The sequence below is a fragment of the Rutilus rutilus genome (assembly GCF_951802725.1).
Source record: "Rutilus rutilus genome assembly, chromosome: 16".
NCBI classification, from domain to species: Eukaryota; Metazoa; Chordata; class Actinopteri; order Cypriniformes; family Leuciscidae; genus Rutilus; species Rutilus rutilus.
The window spans coordinates 23594480-23608873 of NC_140224.1; the positions used below are offsets into that span (position 1 = coordinate 23594480).

General features: G+C 38.0%; 1 protein-coding gene across 18 annotated transcripts in view; it reads left to right on the plus strand.

Annotated features, from left to right (window-relative positions):
* Positions 1-14394, plus strand: part of nrxn1a (neurexin 1a) — a 187350-nt gene that overhangs the window by 13288 nt on the left and 159668 nt on the right. The gene's annotated exons all lie outside the window — the stretch shown is intronic.

The following is a 14394-nucleotide window of genomic DNA, read 5'->3' on the forward strand; positions in this document are numbered from 1 at the left end:
AATAATATATAGTCATTTCCTCGATAGACAGGTTTATCTCAGAAATATTCAAATAAAATATTGACCACATGGAGTCGACAAGAACACATGCAGATTTGGGACACATTTGAACGTTTTTCTAAAAGCATTCAATATGAACATGTGTTGTCAGATCATCCCAAAAAATCAGGTAAGAGGTCTTCACGGTATTCTGCAGACATTGATCACTTTTAGAACATTCCATACTGCCTGTATGCACAAATGCATATTAATTTAGTAGCACTTTACTGCTCTTTAATATTAAAATACAATTTTTGAAGAACCCGGTGAGATCCAGCTAAGGTAAGTGGACGGCACCCAACACACTCACCACTGCAAGCACTCACATCCTGCACCCGGCTCACAGACCACTGCATGCTGGTTTATCCAATGAAATGTAAAGGGCTCCACACATAGACTGATGGGGTTATGCACCTTGGTTTGAAAAATGAGGGATCCGTGATTGGTGGAGCAGGTAGGTGTGCTTTCTGTCTTTCGCTGGGATCTTGATTGTGCTCTGTAAGGCATTGACACCCAGGCCTTCGCACTATCCTGAATGGGCTAATGCCCACAGGAGATGTGGGGGCTTCAAGGCTTCTCTTAGCACATCTGAATACATTTTCAGAGGCATTTATATTTTCTCTCATTCCATTTTCTTATAGAAAATTGGTTTTCATCTGTCTGTAAAATTGAATGAAATGATGCGTGTGGCGGCTGACCTTGCCAGCGGGGTCACGCTGGCATTATCAAATTAATTTTGCATTGTGATATTTTTCTGTGGATATATGTTTGTGTGTGTGTGAGGACCACAGTTGTAACAGAGAAATTGAATGAATTGAAATGTGCATTTCTTGTTGATTTATAATCTGTTTATTGTTTGTGTAGCAGCTTCCGTTTCATGCTTCAGTGAAGTCCTGCAATTAAATTGAAACAATTACAACACAAATTTACCAATAATTGCAGCCTAATTAATTACAAGGCAGCACATAATATAATTAAAGATTCAGTAAACTTCTCAATCTTGGGATCTTCAGTTGAGCTGTGCATGGCTGAGAATATAAATTAGCAGCATGTCGGAAATTTACTATAATTCGACGCATGTGTATATACTGGATATATAAATATCTACTCTTATTAAATCACTTTTATGTTCATGTTATATGCTGAGAAGGCAGTGAGAGAGCGCCAGAACTAAATAACAGTAAATATTTTTAGTTTTACATTTAAATTAGGCTTTGACTGAATATGATAACTGCTTTTTTAAGCTATTCTGTTTCTCCTGAAGGAGTGTTTAAACTTGAGATAAAGTTCTTAAGTAAAAAATAGGAAAAGTGTGCAATTTCACATGCTTGTCTTAGCATTCGTAATAAAAGTTTGGGCTGGTTTTCACAAGAAGCCCTGCAAGATTTGGAATGTTACTAATACAGTCCATGCAAAGTTCTTACAGCATCTTTTTTTTTTTCCTTTCTCTATAGTTATTAAACACCAAGGAAAAAAGCTTAAATTTAAAATGCAGGGTAAAAAATTTGTAATGGTAAATAACTGTATATGAACAGCTATTCATTTCTTTGATTAAGGTCATTAGTTACATTGTTAGTTTGTGAAATGTATTGCCAAATAACCTAAAATGTAATTAATGGGGTAAACTGCTATTATTCAAGTTGCAAATTTGTAATATGATCATAACTAGATTGTCACACCAAAATAAAGTATTTTAAAAATGTTTTTTTTAAACCTCTAGTTCTCTTTGTAATTGCAATCCATATCCCTTTAATATGATACTAGGTCATTTGTTTAGGGACATTTAAAGATCAGGGGTCCTCTGAGCAGTGTCCTTGCTTTCGGCGTGAGTGAACTCTTTATGTTTATATGTGTGGTTCCCTCTGGGAATGCATAAACCCATTTTTACTTGACATTAGCCGTATCGAAGACAAGTGGGAAGTATCTTATTGAAATACGTGCCGTACAGCATAGATGAAGTGTGCGTCTGTGAGATTGTGCTTGTCTCCTCTTCGCAGCCGTATTACCGTCGTTCTTATGTTAAGTTGCTTTGGGGAGGATAAAAGATGTGCTGTAATACGGGTGGTGCGCAGAAGGCCGGTGGGTCTAATTGCTGTCATTTCACTCGGAGAGAGCCTGTGAAGCTGAATCGTTGCTGCAGGCGCTGTAAAGCCCGGTTCACAGGTGGGACTACACTGACTCCAAATTAGAATTCTTTAAGTCTAATTGACATGGCGGCATAAAGAATGCCAACAGTGTGGGTATTTATAGTAAATCCTCTGAATTGAAACCTCCTGCACCTGTTTAAATAAGCAATGTTGTGGCAGACGTGTAAAATCTGTTCTATTCCTGAAAAGTCTTTGTGCATTAGCTCTCGTTTTTGTTGCGAGTGAAATTATCCAGCCAGTTTGTTCCATTTAACATGTTTAGCTTTTAGTATAATCTAGAAAAATGCTGTGCTAGCTGCTTAGTCGTTTCTTCTCAGCCAAGAAACGCACCTCAGATACCATCATTCACTTGTGTCATTGTCACAGATGACCCTGAGTGTGATAGGAAGAAGAAAGCCTGCTGTGACGTGTTGATCAATACGTATTTAAAATCCCATTACGCCTGCCGTTGCACATCGGATGCCTCGTTAATGTAATTACAAAAGTGGAACGGCCTCTTAAATTACTACAACCGTACCTTTGCTGACTTGCCACTGTCGTGTTCATTCATACACTGTGATGTATTAGATGTAACGCAGAGAAAATAAATTGCGCGCCAGTGGAAAACACACCACTGGCTTTTCACTAACTCGCTAACCTACTAGCTAACCACAATGTCAATATTTAGATATAAATCAATAGCGCTACCTCACAGACACAGGCGATTAAAGATTAAAAGATTCTAATCTACTCTGAAAACATTGACCTTTCCAGACCTGTTATGTGAGACTTTTGTGTACAGGCTAAAAACAAAGTACAAACTGACCTTTTTTTTTTTTTTTTTTTCTATCTTAATTGTAGCGTAAGTCACACAAGGTCACACATTCCAGTTATAAGCACTTCCTGCAATCTAACAGCCGTTCATCCATCACAAATCCCATCACCTTATACTCTGTTCTCATTCATCGCTCTTTGACACAAAACTTCAAAGACTTTTTTATAAGGAAGAGAGGCAGTGTTTCAGGCATGCTGCCAGTTGGAACTGATGCTATGTTGCTTGAAGTAAAAAAATAGAAAGAATTTTCTTTTCTTTTCTTTTACTTGAGGAAGAGTATGTTGTGTTATTTATGGATTTAATACTGCCTCCAGACTCTCTGTCTTCATATCTACAAGACACCAGTCCTATGCTAGACCTTATCTTAAATTGGGTGCACATTTCAATCAAACACAGAGTTTCAGTTGGAATCATTTCGGATGAGATTTCACTTAAAACATATAAATATATGGGGGAAACCATTAGAACATCAGTGTTTACAGAAGAATTTTGTTTGTAGGTATTTCCTCGGCTGACTAGCAGTCATTTAAATGATGGAGGGTCATTCTTTCTTGATCATTTCTGAAGCACTCTCCACATGTGCTTTTCTAACCACTTCAGACTATAAACAAGAAGTAGAAAGCAAACACAATTACAGGTGAAGTGAGACACGCTCTGATCTTTTGCCATTGGTGTTGTTTTTAAAATGTGATCCAAATGGCTTCTCCAATATATTACCACTTGTAGAAAATTGTAACACGTTGCCATAAGGTTCACTTTGTTAACGTTAATGCAGTTAAGCACTAGATATCAAGAACTAACAATGTACTATTTTTAATAATCTGTGTTCATGTTAAATTCTAGAACTACCAATACATTAACATTTAGATATTTCACATTGAAAAAATTAAGCATCGGCTTTGCGTTGGAGTTCTGGTCATCTTTGGGATTCATTTAGCAGTGATCGGTTGACTGAACATGATCACTCTTATTACATGGCTATGCATCAAATAAATAAATATGTTTACATGTAATATTGAAATGTATTTATCAGCCTACCCAAAACATAACACAGTTACTGGATGAGCATCTAATACAGTGAGGAAAATAAGTATTTGAACACCCTGCTATTTTGCAAGTTCTCCCACTTAGAAATCATGGAGGGGTCTGAAATTGTCATCGTAGGTGCATGTCCACTGTGAGAGACATAATCTAAAAAAAAAAAAAAATCCAGAAATCACAATGTATGATTTTTTAACTATTTATTTGTATGATACAGCTGAAAATAAGTATTTGAACACCTGAGAAAATCAATGTTAATATTTGGTACAGTAGCCTTTGTTTGCAATTACAGAGGTCAAATGTTTCCTGTAGTTTTTCACCAGGTTTGCAGACACTGCAGGAGGGATTTTGGCCCACTCCTCCACACAGATCTTCTCTAGATCAGTCAGGTTTCTGGGCTGTCGCTGAGAAACACGGAGTTTGAGCTCCCTCCAAAGATTCTCTATTGGGTTTAGGTCTGGAGACTGGCTAGGCCACGCCAGAACCTTGATATGCTTCTTACAGAGCCACTCCTTGGTTATCCTGGCTGTGTGCTTCGGGTCATTGTCATGTTGGAAGACCCAGCCTCGACCCATCTTCAATGCTCTAACTGAGGGAAGGAGGTTGTTCCCCATTATCTCGCAATACATGGCCCCGGTCATCCTCTCCTTAATACAGTGCAGTCGCCCTGTCCCATGTGTCCCATTAGGATAATAAATGGAGTGGAGGTGGACATTTTAAAGGCAGACTAACAGGTCTTTGAGGGTCAGAATTCTAGCTGATAGACAGGTGTTCAAATACTTATTTGCAGCTGTATCATACAAATAAATAGTTAAAAAATCATATATTGTGATTTCTGGATTTTTTTTTTTTAGATTATGTCTCTCACAGTGGACATGCACCTACGATGAAAATTTCAGACCCCTCCATGATTTCCAAGTGGGAGAACTTGCAAAATAGCAGGGTGTTCAAATACTTATTTTCCTCACTGTATACAGTGTTGTTATGGACGACGGTGACTATTAGTAAATATCTGCCCGCTGAAAGCTCAGATTGACCAATCAAAATCAAACATTCCATCGAGCCATGTAATAATTTTCGGACAAGCATGAATTAGCAGTATTTATCAATTAATTAGTAAATGCTGTAAAAAAAAAAAAAATTTTTAATGGATTGAACTAATGTTAATAAATTGAACCTTACTGTAAAGTGATAGATTAAGCCCAGGTTTCACACTTGATTCAGACACACATGCTGGTGTTTTCTACAGATAATACACACGATTTATGGCGGTGGTTATTTCCCAACATTTATTCAATTGGAGCAGTCTGTAATGGAGGACAGCTCATTTCATGGGGTTCAGAGGCATGGCTAACCCCATCAGAGTAGCAGACATTTTAGGATAGTGTCTGGGCTAAAGGTGCTGAATACTCAGACAGTCAGGAGACCGCAATGAGTTCACTGTCGCCATTTATGTAGAGCCGATCATTGTTAATAAGATGATTTTCTCATTAGATTCCTATAATGAAATTAAAAAGTAATCAGCAGATGTCATTCATGCGTTTTTTGGAATGGGGGGTTTATCTTTGGGAAGGCGGAAGGATTTCTTGATGGGCCAGTCTAGCCACTGAGAGGCAGTTCTCAAATGCCGCTATGCCTGACCAATTCAAAATGTATCACCCACCTCTTCTAAATGGATTTAAACTGAACACTGACATCAGTGGCCCCAATTTGCCAGTTGCTATGTGGTGTACTGAATCTAGGAATATAATATTCACCGTTGATATTTGAGAATCAAGCCACAGTATTGTGTAGATGGTATTTAATTAATGTGCTGCAGTGTTTTTCTAATTGAGTTAAGAGATTTTCTTCCTTGTTTTTGTTTTTATGCAAATTAAAGTTGCATATAACTTTTTTTTTTCTCTCCATTCCAGGGAGATGTGAAGCAGTATTATACAATATTATTTTACAGTGCTATTTCTATTTGCTGAGAGCCATGCCATCAAGTAATAGCTTGCAACATGCAATTATTATAGATAATTATGTGTATAATTATGTTTAATAGCACATTTATTTCAAGTATTGCATTAAGATCATTGAATTTTTTTTTTTTTTACCAGATATTATAGCTGGACATGTCACGCTGCAAAGTGTTATGTTGCAATCATTGAGGTAAAAATAGGGCAGAAAAGACTACATAATGAGAGGGAGGAATAGAATAGGAATAGGCTCCGTCTTTCTTTCCTTTGGAGTTGAAGCAACACTTTTATCTTGCTGAAGGAGAGGAACATGCTGAGCCTAATTTGCTGGAGCAATGCTCGCTGGCAGTATTTTTCCATCAGGTCAAGCTATTTTGAAATACCCTCAAGGTGTGATAGTGCTTGGACTCATTGTTGTGGTGTGCCTGCCAGAATGTCATTACCAGCATTGGTAGGTGGGTTCTATCCTCGTCCAGTGCACTGCACGTTCACATGCGTGCTGGGGTGATTTGATAGCTGATATAACCTTTTGGAGGAAATTTAGTAATATTAGCCTGTAAACATAATAAATAATGTCTATCGCTTGCTTTTGATATTGACTTGTGGAAGATATAAATGGATGCTTTTCGAGCTGCAAGCAACTCACAATTTAACTACACAGTCTGCAAATGTACTGTATAATCATATAATGAAATTTATATTTTAAATGGAGACTAAAGGCCTGTTCACACCAATAACGATAGCTATAAAGATCACGATTACTATATTAGCGTCCACACCACCAGCGGACGATATCGTTCTGTGTCTTCTAAGCGCGTGCTGTAGTTTTGTCGTCTGCCGCTTTAAATGCTTGAGTTCTTTAAAGCTGGATGGATTCTGATTGGCTCTCAATGTTTTTGATCATTCATCAGCTGGAAACAAAATCATTCTGAAAGTGATCCCAGCGATACCTTTTCTCTGTGCCGTTATTGTTATAGTTGTGGTGTGGCTATTCTTTTATATTTAGAACTGTTTTTAGAACTATATATTTGTCATTTATCATCCTTGGTGTGAATGGGCCTTTTACGGAAGAGGATTAGGGCCAAGCAATAATAAAAAAATAAAACCATCTCGAGATTAAAGTCATTATAATGCGAGATTAAACTCGTTAAATTTCGAGAAAAAAAGTCGAAATACAATCTTGAGAATAAACTCATTACATTTCGAGAATAAAGTCGTGTTTCGAGAAAAAACTCGTTAAATTTAGAGAAAAAAAACTCGAAATACAATCTTGAAAATAAACTCATTAAATTTCGAGAATAAAGTCGTTGTGTTTCGAGGAAAAAAAACTTGAAATACAATCTTGAGAATAAACTCATTAAATTTCGAGAATGAAGTTGTTGTGTTTCGAGAAAAAAAGTTGAAATGAAATGTAGAGAATAACGCATTCGATCAGTGTTCATTGCATAGCCTACTGATATCAACCTCATCGAGGTTTCGTGGTTTCCCAGGATACCATAAGACGCATTATTAATCGTTGTTGGTTGTGTAGGCCTCCATCCACAGAATGTAACGACTGCAACCATCTATACTGCCATATAATGGCAATGCCGTACAGTTTTAATATATCATAGCTGTCCATATGCCAGAGTGCATTTGGGCCAGCGCAAGTGTACTGGCGTCTTCTCAAGCGTCTCCTTCGTCGAAATTTCCACACCTTGAGGATCAACAAGTTTAATAATGCGTCTTATGGTATCCTGGGAAACCACGAAACCTCGATGAATTTCATGTTGGACAAAAGCGAGTACATCACGCAAATTGGACTGATTTTTTTCTTCTAAAAAGACCTAAAGTTAGCCGACCTAGACCTAAGAATGTTCTATTCATTGTTACTGAAAGAAAGTCTAAAATATAGCTTGACTAAGTGATCCAACTCTGCCATGTCCTCTATCAGTAGGCTATGCAATGAACACTGATCGAATGCGTTATTCTCTACATTTCATTTAGACTTTTTTTCTCGAAACACAACGACTTTATTCTCGAAATTTAATGAGTTTATTCTCAAGATTGTATTTCGAGATTTTTTTTTTTTTTTAATTTAACGAGTTTTTTCTCGAAACACAATGACTTTATTCTCGATATTTAATGAGTTTATTCTCAAGATTGTATTTTGACTTTTTTTCTTGAAATTTAACGAGTTTAATCTCGCATTATAATGACTTTAATCTCGAGATGGTTTTATTATTTTTATTATTGCTTGGCCCTAATCCTCTTCCGTAGCCTTTAGACTTCAATAGACTAGAGTTTTTTTTTTTATGAACATTGCACATGTAAATTTACACTAAATACCAGGGTTGTGCTCCACTCATATTTTAATTGAAAATGCCTTTTAAATTCCAGTTCAGTTCTTGAATTTGAATTTGTAAAATTCAAAGAAATGAATATAACTTTTTTTTTATTTTATAAATGCAAAAGCCTTGATGTTTGAAAATAGATGGATGGATGAAAAGATCTTCACTTCCCAAAATTTTTCACCTGCATTGAATTTCTTTGAATTCAGTAAATTCCTCTTCCTCTCGTTCCAATTCCAATTCAAATATCAACCGTCTGTGGGGCGCTGCCAATTCAATTCAAATTCTGTCTTCAGCTAAAAATGTATGACACCCGAGGAAGATGAATGGAAATATTAACTGAAAGTTTTCTCCAGGTATTAAAGGTGGATACTGCAGCTATGATTCACTAACCAAAAGAGAGAACTGTGTTTTTGAGCTTTGCCTTAAACAGAAATAGAAAGTGGTGACAACCCTCCAAAAAACGTAAAGTGGAAAAAAGAACGAAAGAAAACAAAGAGAGAAATCATTGGCAACACAGATCAATACACAACGGACACACAAGCTCCCCAGGTGAGCAAGATGGAGATCAGACGTTGAATCGATAGCCTGCAGTCAATAGAGGAGAGTGACTGAGGTGATGGAAAACTATATCCTGGGCAGACGAGCGAGGGCACAGTCCCCGAGGCGGGGGGGTGGGGGGGTGGGGGCCCTAAGCTGAGCTTGCACGACCGTTTCATTTTCAGTGGGAATACGTCCGACCTTGGTTATTTAAGATCAGCATAAATCTCCCTTGAGTAGAGCTGGCAGCAACTCACTCCCTGTTGTGCCACTTATCTTCATAGAGCATCGTTCGCTAGCAGCCAAATTGTCAAGAGATTATTTTTACTTTATTTATTCTTTTATACCTTGGTAGCAGATGCGATATCGTGATTTATTGTTGTTTCAGCAGGTTGATGCCAGGAATAAACAGGACGCTTATCTGTATTCTAATTTCTGATAGAAAACCTACAATAAAGCACTGTAGCCTCCGCGACCTTTAACGCGATTATATACACAAACATGCACATTCGAAAATGAACCTTAAATACACACACGTACGCGCGGTCTCAAAGAATTTTTTAAAAGCTCTGAAGTGATGCGTGATGACAGCTTGTGTTTGAAAAGCAGTAAATATGCATGAGAATGGCTGCTAAGCATTTTCCTCTTCACAGTCGGTGGATTGTGAAGAAAGATGTGGATTGTGTGACTCATTTCTCATGAGTCATAAAGCTTATGCATTCATAGTCACTCCTTTAAGTGCCATATGTGAACTTCAGATTCAGGCTGAATACGGCAAGAGAGAAAAAAATAACCAGTCGGATCCCTGCGGTTAGTTGCCCTTAAAGGTTTGCGATGCAAAAAGATAAACAGAAGGACAGATTCGGCACGGTAGATTGACAGGTATTTTAATGAGACCATAAACGAGGCTGTTTTGCCCCGCTCAGATTCAAGTGCAAATTCAAGCCGTCCTCTCGAGATAATTGTAATACCTTAATTAACAGAACACATGAATGCATAAAGGCCTCAGAAGGGAAAATACATATTTAAATCCTTCCGTTTAGCCCACTTTGATGAATTTCAAATTTCTTTCACTGAAGGGATGTGGAGCGCCCCCGCGGGAGAATGAGCTCTGCCATTTCCCCATTCCTCTTGACCTGCCAAATCTGTGGCGGCCGGCACCAGTCGGCCTCCCTGGGGGTGCGCGGGTACTCATTAATCTCCAGCCCGCTGTCCCAAAGGGGGCAGAGTAATTGTTTAATAGTAGATACCGAGAGATCATGATTCTCTCTGTTTGACATTTATGAGGTCATCAATGTCTCTCTACATTAATGCACGTATTTATTAACACGTCACGGCTGATAAAGTGGGCTTTACAGATATCCGGATATCCTGCACATAATAAGAGTATCTGCGTGACATTTCTAATGAGCGTGTCATTTACTCAGTGATGCAGTTACATTGCCGATATAATGATGGGCTGTGATTGACATTGTGTGTTTTTTAATCACAAACCGCAATGACATGGTTCACATTGAAAGTGTTGTGTGTCTTGCCCTCGCTGATATTCCTTCTGTTTGCTTAATTGTTTTGCTAATTATCCTGTAATGGCACAATGCTTGCCACTCTATATGTCAACTCTAAAAATATGCTGCCATTTATATTTCTGACATGGGCGATGAGCTCTCTGAATTTCAATGATCGTGCATTGCTAAATATATATATTAGGACATAATTGATTTCAGGTCACGGACTGGATGTAGGTAACTCCTTATTAAAATGGAAAGCTCTTGTCATTAAAACCTGGCCAATTAAGCCATTACTCTGGAAAGGGTATTTATGTGAGCCAGCAGTCTTCAGGCTTTCTGTTAGGATTGTTTTCCCACATCCTTCTCAAAGTTTTTTGGCTTTTAGTATGATTATGTTAGTATGAATATGCTAGTCTTACTGTTATCTATAAGATAGTGTGCTCCAAAACAATGACAAAATTCGCATTTAAAAGATATAAGCATTCAAAACTTAGTCTCTCACTTGAGCCACTCTTCTGTCCAATCAAATGCTCTCTATAATCAACAGCATCCCGCCCCCAAATAGACACTGAAGCTGTGGCTAAAATGCACATATGTACTATTTTCTACATGATGTATGGCACATAGTGCAATGTATAGGGGATAGGGAACAATTCAGACTATGTAAATATGCTTTCTATTGGGGCGAATGAAGTCTGGTTTCATGTTAGTGTCACACGAACCGCTGCAGCGTGCACACAGCCTGCTCCAGTCCAGAGACACGATAGGACAGAGCGGATCATATGAGCGAGTCGAAGCAGACCACAAAAATGTAGCAGACCCATTTGAATTCTGCACAGAATGCTATATTTTAAAACGATATGGAGGCGGTTAGGAGGATAAACGATTCGAGATTAGGATGAAACTGTGGCTTTACCAAGCTCAACGGTGTTAAACAAAACACTATTGGCTGTTTTAAAAAGAGGAGAGGAGCTGTTCGATATGTCCCACCATGTCTTCCTGTTTCAGTGGAAATTGTCAAAACATTGAATAATACTGTGCGTCTCAAGGCACTTCAGTGGGCCTTTAACCACTTCAATTGATGAATGGATATAGTCAGAGGGCCCTATCTTGCACCCAGCGCAATTGACTTTGTACACCGACGCATGTATCATTCCTATTTTGCACCCGACTTTTCCCTCCACAGACGCACGTCGGTAAACTAGCAAATGCATTTGCGCTCCCGGAGGCGGTTCAGCGCAAAGAGGAGGCGTGTTCCGGCGCAAACGTATTTTGCAGGTTTAGAAAACAATTCCGCCACTGACCAGGAAAAACTTAGTCTAAAGTCGCGTTGCGCATGTTATTCATATGCTATTTTAAGGGCGCATGCTTGGCCATAACCAATGTAGTGTGTGCACAACGCGCATACACTTTGTTTATCTCATCTACAGACGCAGCAGTTCTCATTTTTAGAAAATCATACATTATTACAAGAAAAAATATTAACACATGAGAGAAATCATTGTTGTGTCCATGAAGATGTGAAAAAATAGCCATAATTCTAGCTTACACATTTACCCAAATTATTATATACCTGTTTAACCGAAGCTAATTTGGGTGTGTTTCTCCATCCCCAATGTCACTTCTCCGTGTTTTACGGCCCTGACGAGAACGTCGGTCTCCTCGGCTGTGAACCGCTCCTGGCGCGCGCCTGGCAAATCCGCCGTTATAATATCAATCCGCAATGAAACAATCACGCCTGCTCCTAAAGGGAATGTGAGATGTCGCTCTGATTGGTTTATTTCACGTTACGCCCAAACCACACCTATGAATAATGAACCTACTTCAGACCAACCCATTTTAGATTTGCGTCGGGCGCAAGAGTCATTTATCCCGCCGGTATAATAGCAACAGTGCCCAAGACCCGCCCACAAAGTTACTTGTGTTTCGCGCTTGATACTTGCGTTTCAGATCGTTAAAATAGGGCCCATTATCTCTTAAAGCGAGGGATCACCCAAAACTTAAAATTGTCATCATTTCATGTCATTCCAAACATGATGAACTGTAATAAGGTCAGTGGGTTCCAAAAAAACATTTGACCACATAGATTTATTGTATTGGAAAAAACACTTTTTTTTTTTAATTCACTCTTTTTGTGTGATACAAAGGAAGATGTCTCTCTTTTTTTTTTTTTTTTTTTTTTTCATACACAAAAGAAAGAAAGTCAGGTTTGGAATGACATGAGGGTGAGTTAATGTTGGCAGAATTCTCATTTTTAGGTGAACTGTTCTGGAAGGCGTGTCATGAAAAACTTCGGTGACACGATCAAAAGTGAATACATTTTAGGTATTTATGCATTTGGCAGATGCTTTTATCAAAAGTAACTTACATTTCATTTAAGGTATACATTTTATTAGTTCCTGCTTTCCTTGAGAATCGAACCCCTGACCTTGGCATTGCTAGCGCCATACTCTATTGTTGGAGCTACAGGAAGGCTAAGAAAGTTGACTTCAGTAGCGAACTATGCTTGCAAAGTTTTATAACAGAAGGCTGTTTTCCTGTGATCGTCAATTGAAGCCACCAAAGTGCAGCTGCCCGGCCAATTCATTTAAGTTGACTTAACAGAGAGACCTCTTGGATTGGCTGTCTCAATCTAAACGTATGGCCCATCACATCTTTAATAGCAAACACAAGATGGGCTCACCGCCACAGTGGCTCTGGGGCTGATCATTCGTCTCGTGTGGAGAGGGGGGCAGTAAATCAGCCCTGGCTAGGGATGTGACGCCTTGGACGGGGATAATTTGTGCTCATTCTGTTCTGGAGAAACTGGGCCAGAGATCATTAGGCCATAAATCATGCCAAAGACGGATGTAAATGTAAAAGAACAGGAAACACAAAAACAGAACCCTGAGTCAAGACTGGAAATGGAAACACTGTGCTGTGTTAAATGACTTCCTAGGCTGGTTTAGCTGGTAATTTTCCTTGAGCAACAAACTTTCAAGGAGGAGTTCTGAAAGTCTTTTAATTGGGGATTTTCAGTTTTAATGAAATACTACAAAGCTGTCTGTGAAGGATGGTGTTCTGTCACATTGTCTTGCAGGACATTATTGGAGTGGTGTTCTATGTTTATGTAAAGTATGTGTGAGTGTCTTTGATTGATGGGAAATGGGAGTACTTTGCATGTACATTGTTGTTTAGAAACAATTCAATTCAAATATTTTACCCTCTGAAGGTCTTGGAGCGTAATTTGATGATCAAATGCCAGCCAGATAAGAGTGTACAGTGAAGCCGTTAGGTGTATATGTACCTCTTGCAATTGAGAAATTATCTGTTTTTGTATCTATAGTTGGATAGATATAGGGCAGAGCTTAAACTGGAAGTACATCACAACCACATTAAGCAGCCATTACTTCAATCTTTAGTGTCACGTGATCCTTCAGAAATCATTCTAATATGCTGATTTGGTACTCCGTCATTACCCGTTATTATTGGTCCTCAATTATTAATAATCGATATTATTATCAATGTTTGCTGATTAATATTTTTGTGGTTGAATGGAAAATTTATTTAATGACTTACACTGAAGACTGGAGTAATGATGCTGAAAATGCAGCTAATTATTATTTTTATTTTTTATTGAAACATTATTTCACAATTTTTTGTGAATTTTTTTTTTTTTTTATCAAATAAATGCAGTCTTGGTAAGCATAAGAGACTCCATTCAAAAACCACTAAGAAGGTCTTAATTGTCTAAAAGCAGTGTATTACTATAATAATATATTGTTTATATGTAGTTTAAAAAGCTTTATTTTTGTAAAATTATTAAATTATGGTTATGATTTAGCTGATACAAGTTCAATACAAATATTGCTTTATCCTTGTTGCTTTATCCTTATCCTAATTTTTTTGTCTCAGTGGAGTTTGCTAGATTTAATTATTTTTTCATTATTTGTCTTTTGTACGGTACACCTTTTATCTTTTTTCCCTGCTTTTCTTTTCACTCATTTTTACCTTGAACTTTATATGTACCAGTGTGAG